Here is a 7,308-nt window from a genome sequence, read left to right as displayed (position 1 = left end):
TATAGAAGAAGTAAGTTATCTGTTGCAAGGTACATCTTCATTTACTACGCAGACACGTTATTATAGAAGAAGTAAGTTATCTGCTGCAAGGGACATCTTCATTTACTACGCAGACACGTTATTATAGAAGAAGTAAGTTATCTGTTGCAAGGGACATCTTCATTTACTACGCAGACACATTATTATAGAAGAAGTAAGTTATCTGCTGCAAGGTACATCTTCATTTACTACGCAGACACATTATTATAGAAGAAGTAAGTTATCTGTTGCAAGGTACATCTTCATTTACTACGCAGACACGTTATTATAGAAGAAGTAAGTTATCTGTTGCAAGGGACATCTTCATTTACTACGCAGACACATTGTTGAAGTTCAGCCATATACACAGTGCTCTAAAAGTTTGTTGTCTCAGATAAGTAAACTAGTTATTCTTAACTGTATTCTCTTGTAATATGATGTACAGATGTATATGAAAAATGCTAACACCGAGCACACAGACTGTCAAGAGACAAAAGCGTTTTGGTTCTGCAAATCAAATATTGTTCACACAGAAGTGGATTACGTTACGAAACTAAAACATGTAAAAGATTTAAATACAAAAGTGGAAAACAGCTTATTTTGTATGTTTTTCAGTTTCCAGAGTTTATCAGCACAATCAGACTTACAGACTAATCTACTATATAATTAATTGAAAGAATAAAAATACTTAACAACAGTTAAGTTATGAGAGATGAGTTATAGAAGGAAAAATGATTCCCTTTCTTATATTTGTTGAATATCAGCAGATTTCGGTCAATAAGTTAACGTTAAGTCGGTCAATATTCATTCACATCTACAAATTGTTTATGCCACAAAATAACGCCAGGTCCAGTATAACTCGTAAGGACTTCAATTTAGACATTTGATAAACAATGCTGTATATCGTTCCGCCTAACACTCATTCAATTTTACTTTTTTTATCTTTTTCTTTAGAGGTAGTATGTGTAAAAAACATTTCTAAACAATGTCCTAAAAGCACCTGTTCGCAATCGTGTTCGTGAAAGCACTCCCACATTTTACCAAACAGAGCTTACGTAATGTTAGAGGAATTCTGTGGTACTTGATGTGTAGTTGCCTGCATTATCACCGTTGTATGTTTGTTGTTTACAATATGTTGTGGTTGTATTAGAAGAGAAAAAAAATCAATCATGTTTCTGAACGCTCACGTGTGTTTTTGTATCTTAAAGCTATTGGAGATCGATATGAGACTCCATTCGGTGAACAAAATGTAAAAGGAATCTACAAAAGCACTTGAAGAGTACAACCCTCACCCAGTAATGTTTTAGTTTTTATTTTTACAATTTTTCAGTCCTAAAATATACATCAAACAAATCTCAATCTTTAAAAATGTAGATTTTGGGGCCAAGGGATTCTTTCTATTTCAATTAGTTTTTGGCGTTTTCCAAAATCTCAGCTTGCTATTATTATAACAAAAGTGGTTAATTGACCAACAATGTGACTTTGAGCTTTGTGTTATGTTCATCAAAAGTTAATCAATTCAATCCTAATAAAGAAACTATTTTGTGACTTACAAAATCCCAATGTAAAGTTTAATGTTTCATGAATAAAAATAGTGAAATTACTTTACTTAGGGAAAGTTGAATTAAACTTTGATCTTAAAAGCAATGTAATTATTGTTTATCAAGAAAAATTAAAGATTGTAATCTGTATATCATGTCTTAATAATTTTCACTTTAATGCACTCAATCTTTAAGTCTGAGAAATATTCGGTAAATTATTTAATTACTTTTTTTTTTTACTTTAGAATCTGTTAATTGTACATAAACCTCAACTTAACCTACTTAAAGTGGCACAGCATCATTTATAAAACATTTCAAAGAACCTTGAAACTTAGAAATAGTTTTATTGCCATCATTCATGTTTGTAAGTTGTTCGATAAATTCATGAACGTCACTTGTTAATTCCGTAACAACCTGACGTTATGATTTTAAGCAACAACATAAATAAGATATCTCGAACTAGTACACTATGTAGTAATCTGTTCTATGTGGTTGTTAAACAGCTGAATAACATATTTTAGTAATTATAAGCAGCTAACACTGTTGTCAATCTGCACTATTACAACTAACGTTAAAAAGAACGCAGATTCAGAAACTGGAATAACACAACCAAGAGGAAACATTACCTTGAATGGTATTGTTTCGTTCCTTAGCAGAGTTAGTGTTCCATCAAATACAGAAACTATAAAACAAGGAAATGCATTAAAGTGTAGTTTAAAACGTTCAAGGAATATTTTGGTATACATTAATAAAGGATATGTTACAACAGGTCAAGTTTGAGAAATAATAAACGAACTTACATATTATTGGGTCTAACAGCAACATAATATTAATCTTGTACCTCCAACGTTTTGGGACTCATACCCAGCCGTTTACGCGTGATGTAAAGTGGGGAATTGTATTCGAAGATGCCGTCGTCCAACTGAACTTGTAACCTGGTAACCAGTTCTCATGAAAAGAGAAAAGTGCGCGCGGCTAGGGTACGTCTTTGCTCATTCCATCAAGTAGGCGTGGTTTAGATAGCTTACGTTTGAGAATCCGCGATTCAAATATGAGTGAAGAAACCGTATAGCAATAATTATTCTCTCAAGATTCTGAAGAATGATAGAAGTAATAAAACCCAACGTTGGTGAAAATAAAACAGCTCGTATTATGAAGTATCAATAACTCTACAGAACGAAGTTGTTTTTTAAAATCCTATTTCTTGTGAACCACTCGATGACAAAACACATTTTTACATTAATCTTTTACTGGCAGGTACGTCTTTGGAGGGTGTTTACTAAATATGTCACTCTACCTAGGAAAACCATCTTCAAAATAACGATGAAAGTTTACTAATTTCAACCAGCCATCGGATGCATTCATGTTGACTGTTATTTGGACTTTCTTTCTACCTAATTAAATTTACAGTTACAAATCTCGAATTAAAAAAAAAAAGAGATTCACATACTCAAAAATGTCAGCCAACTCTCTCCTTTTAAGTGAATCAGGAAGTAATTAAACATTGTGAATCTCATAAAGAAAGTATTTCATTAAAATGTTAATGAAGATCCTTTGAATTCTAAGGCGAAAATAGCATTTTAGTATTGTTTAGACAGTTTATGTTTACAGTATGTAACGAAACATCTTGTATTATACAAATATACATAAAGAAGAATATATATATATTATGTGTCGAAAAACCGACTTAGTATTGTTTAGACAGTTTATGTCTTCAGTATGTAACGAAACATCTTGTATTATACAAATATACATAAAGAAGAATATATATATATATATATTATGTGTCGAAAAACCGACTTAGTATTGTGAATCACGACAAGCACGAGCAGTTTATTGTCTTTTGTAGGAACGATTTAAAAACGTCAGTACAAAGGAGTGTCATAGAAGCGAGCTGTGGAACCAATGGCGAAATATTTAGCATATGGCAACTGGATCTACTGTGGTTGGAGAAGTATCTGTCACAACCCTTTACGAGGTAATATATTCATATAGCCAAAGGGCACAACATTTAGACGAAAGAAACCTATACAGTTTTTCCTGGAAGCAGACAAATTGCACAGCTGAGTGTTTAGGACAGTAACTCTGAAGCTACATCTCAAGCCAATCCAGAGGAATTTACTCCTCCACAGAGAGGAGGGTATAGTTATTAAATATAACACTCCGATTCAGAAAATCAACGAGTTGAAGCTGTTAATATCCCCGGGTATTACACAGCCTGCGAATTTAAACTTCATAAAGGTTGTTTCGGTTTTATTAACGGATTTTCCATAGTTCAGCTACGCAGATTTCGAAAATAATATTCATTTTTTTCTGTCACGTAAGGATTGTTTACAAATCGGGAAGAAAAGCTCTTACTTAGATCAAACTATTACATTTATTATTATTAAACAGTTATTTGTTATGTTTGGGTTCTAGAACGATCGATAAGACTTTCACGTCGCGATTGGTCTAGAGAAATCTATAGCCAGTGGTTGTTAACATTAAAATGGTAAAAAGCATAACAAAATGTGACTCGATTTCAATTAAAATTATCCACTTTTGCAACAGTACATATGACATTTTGTGAAAAATCTGTATGTGATAGAGAAAAAATTATATCATTTTCGGATTCAGTGTACAGGAATTACTGTAGAACATGTAAGACAATAAAACCATAGCAGGTTTGTGTTATTAATAAACTAATAAGCAAGTTGACAAAGGCTCAAGAGCTAGATATTCACAATCTTTCAGCCACGCCTCGAAATCAACGTCCGTTTTCACGAGAAAGACGTCCATGGAAACTGGAACCACAACAATCCCCTTTGACCACATAACCGGTAACCCTTCAAAGCAGCACCAATGGTTTGGTTTGATTTATTTAGAAGTTCGCACAAAGCTAAACGAGGGCTATCTGCGCTAGCCGTCCCTAATTTAGCAGTGTAATACTAGAGGGAAGGCAGCTAGTCATCACCACCCACCGCCAACTCTTGGGCTACTCTTTTAACAACGAATAGTGGGATTGACCATCACGGCCTGTGGCCAGTCTCTAAGGAATTAAAGGATTACAGTACTCTAAATCATTGAAGTGAATGGTTGCATTTCTAAGTTCAACCACTATGGAAACAACAAGGTTATAAAATGTTATAATCCAATATACAAGAAACAGGTGCAAGGTCTGAAAGAAAGGGGTCGGCTCAGGAAAGGTTTAAGAAAGGAGTATAAAAGAAAAAAGTTCAACAAAAAAAAAGAGGAAGGAAAGAGTAGAAGATGTGAGAGAGAAAGAATAAACCGAGAGAGAGGCGAAGGAAAGAAAGTAATATATTGCAATAAGAAACAAAAGCTATTTCTAAGTATACGCAGCATTGATTACCAGTAATAGACAACAGTTTGTTATGCTAACATTTGTATGCGTTAATTGCTGGTATAAATAAATAAGTCCTAAATAAAGTTGAGGGACATAAGAAGGGAAGGTGAAGTGCGTTTATAGCACAATCATTAAGAACGTGGTGACAGTAGTGAGATTCATCAATTCATTAGAAAGTGAAACCCAACAATGAAAGAAGAGTTTGAAGTTGGTACCACATCAACAAAAGTCGAGGATGAAAATAAATTGGTTGAAGGAGTGAAGTTGGGGAAGAAGTTGAAGGAGTGAAGTTGAAGGAAGAAGTTGAAGGAGTGAAGTTGGGGAAGAAGGCAACTTTCCTTATTTGTTCTTATCTTGCCTCTTTTGGTTTTGATGGTAACTCAGTTGATTCTTACTGGTTTATATAAACCATTGTTTAAGAGTATAAATGCTATCATGAATGGAAATTGGAAATCACTGACAAAATGTCAGTTGGTAAATATATGTAGAGAATTGAATATATCACGTAATAGCAACCGAAAAAAAGATGAGTTACGTGAGGTTTTAATTGAGACCGGAGTCACAATAAACGATTTTTATAGCTCTGAGCTTAGTGAAAATACGGTAAATGCAAATGGTGTTTACGAAAGTTATCGTGGCAACAATTTAGAATCTGCTAAGAATGAGTTAGAAATTAAAGGTTTGGAAGCTGAGAATAAATACTTGGGTGTAGATGACTGAGATAAAAAGACATTTAGAGCTAGAGTTAGAAGACAGACATAAGAAGAAAAAATGGAGTTGTTGGTGAGTGGAAGGCAAGGTGATTCAGGTGGTAGGGCTGGAATGCATGAAAGAAGTACTCATGTGCAGTTGCCTAAATTTTGCAAAAGTGACATAGGTGTATTTTTTCTGTGCCTTTGAAAAAATTGGGAGAGCACAAAAATGGAAGCCGCAGGATCTGATGAAGAAATTATTTCCTGAATTACTTGGAGAGGCGTTAGCAGGATACAACAAGACTGGAAACACATACGAATTAAAGTATGGTGCAATGAAATCAGCTATTTTAGAGACGTATGAGTTAAGTCCAGAGATTTATCACATGAAGTTCAGGGATTTAAATGAAAAACGACAAATGATATATTTAAAAGAGTACGGAACAAGGCTGTATGTATTGTTTATTAGATGGAACGAGGGATCTAACTGTACTGAAGATGCTGACAAGATCATAGATTTGTTGTTGCAAGAAAAAAAAATTGACAAAATTACAAACACATTAATATGGTTAAAAGATCCGAGGCCAGCAAATGCATGTGAGACAGTGACATTAGCGGATGGATATGCATGTGAGACAGTGACATTAGCGGATGGATATGTTGGGAGATAGTAGGTTGAGAGTAGGTGAAATTTAAACTCCTATAACTACTTACCACAAACAAATAAAAGTGGATCAGCTCCTTCTGAGAATTATAAGGAGAACATTTCTGCAGAATGAGTTTATAACTAAGAAGAGAAATTACAAACCTCTGCCAAAAAGTTTTATTTGTGACCAGGTTGGGAAGGTAGTTAAATTTTGTATATGGAATAAGGTAACTGTAGCAAAAGGGAGATTGTAATACGTTGTATTGAAGACGTTTAAGTTTGTTTGTAATTAAGCACAAAAATACTCAATGGGCTATCTGTGCTCTTCTCACCATTGGTATCGAAACCCGGATTCTAGCGTTGTAAATCCGCAGACATACCGCTATGCCACTGGGGGACGTATTAAAAACAACGAAAATAACTCGAATAAATATTAAGAAGAAATGACGATAAATGTGCAAGCCATAAGTTCATTAAGGGATAGTGGTAGTTGGAAAACTCTGGTATGAAAAGAGTTAGTAAAATTTTAATCAGCTCCCAGGTGGATTTAATAGGGTTTAATACCGGAACATGAGAGGCTTGGTATACTGAACACTATCTAAAGTAGCATTTAAATGTTGATTTGAAGGTGAAATAGTTGTAAGAGTGGTAGATGGTATCCCACATCCAATATTGCTTGGCAATGTGGTAGAAGAAAGATGCACTGGTAGCAGTGGTAACATGTAGCCAAAGTAGCCAGATAATAGGGGTAGGGGTTGGTGATGAAATAAATCACCAGGCAAATCATACAAATAATGAATTTTTAACGGCTGTTAGAACAGGAAAAGTGGAATGAAAACACATTAATTAATGGCAGTTAGAAGATGCGAGTTTGGATGAATTGCCATAGTGAAACCATTGTAGAAGTAGTGTAAGTAACTACATTCGGTTTAAATTATTATTATTACTGGCAGGAAGGAATGTTGAGGTATAAGTGTTGCCGTAGTGAAACCATTGTGGAAGTAGTGTAAGTAACTACATTCGGTTTAAATTATTATTATTACTGGCAGGAAGGAATGTTGAGGT

The 7,308-nt window shown here is 34.2% G+C and overlaps 1 long non-coding RNA gene across 2 annotated transcripts in view; it reads right to left on the bottom strand.

The window, feature by feature from the left end:
• Positions 1-2,494, bottom strand: part of LOC111088655 — a 67,163-nt gene extending 64,669 nt beyond the window's left edge. For both annotated transcript variants that reach the window (XR_002613116.1, XR_002613115.1), the window contains exons 1-2: positions 2,360-2,494; positions 2,186-2,241 (exon numbers count right to left, since the gene is read on the bottom strand). This is a non-coding gene — a long non-coding RNA (uncharacterized LOC111088655). The remainder of the gene's footprint in view (positions 1-2,185; positions 2,242-2,359) is intronic.
• Positions 2,495-7,308: the final 4,814 nt, after the last annotated feature.

This window comes from Limulus polyphemus, unplaced genomic scaffold (genome assembly GCF_000517525.1).
Source record: "Limulus polyphemus unplaced genomic scaffold, Limulus_polyphemus-2.1.2 Scaffold4192, whole genome shotgun sequence".
Classification (NCBI taxonomy): Eukaryota; Metazoa; Arthropoda; class Merostomata; order Xiphosura; family Limulidae; genus Limulus; species Limulus polyphemus.
The sequence above is the reverse complement of the archived record's forward strand: the minus strand, read 5'-3'. Positions and strand labels throughout refer to the sequence as shown.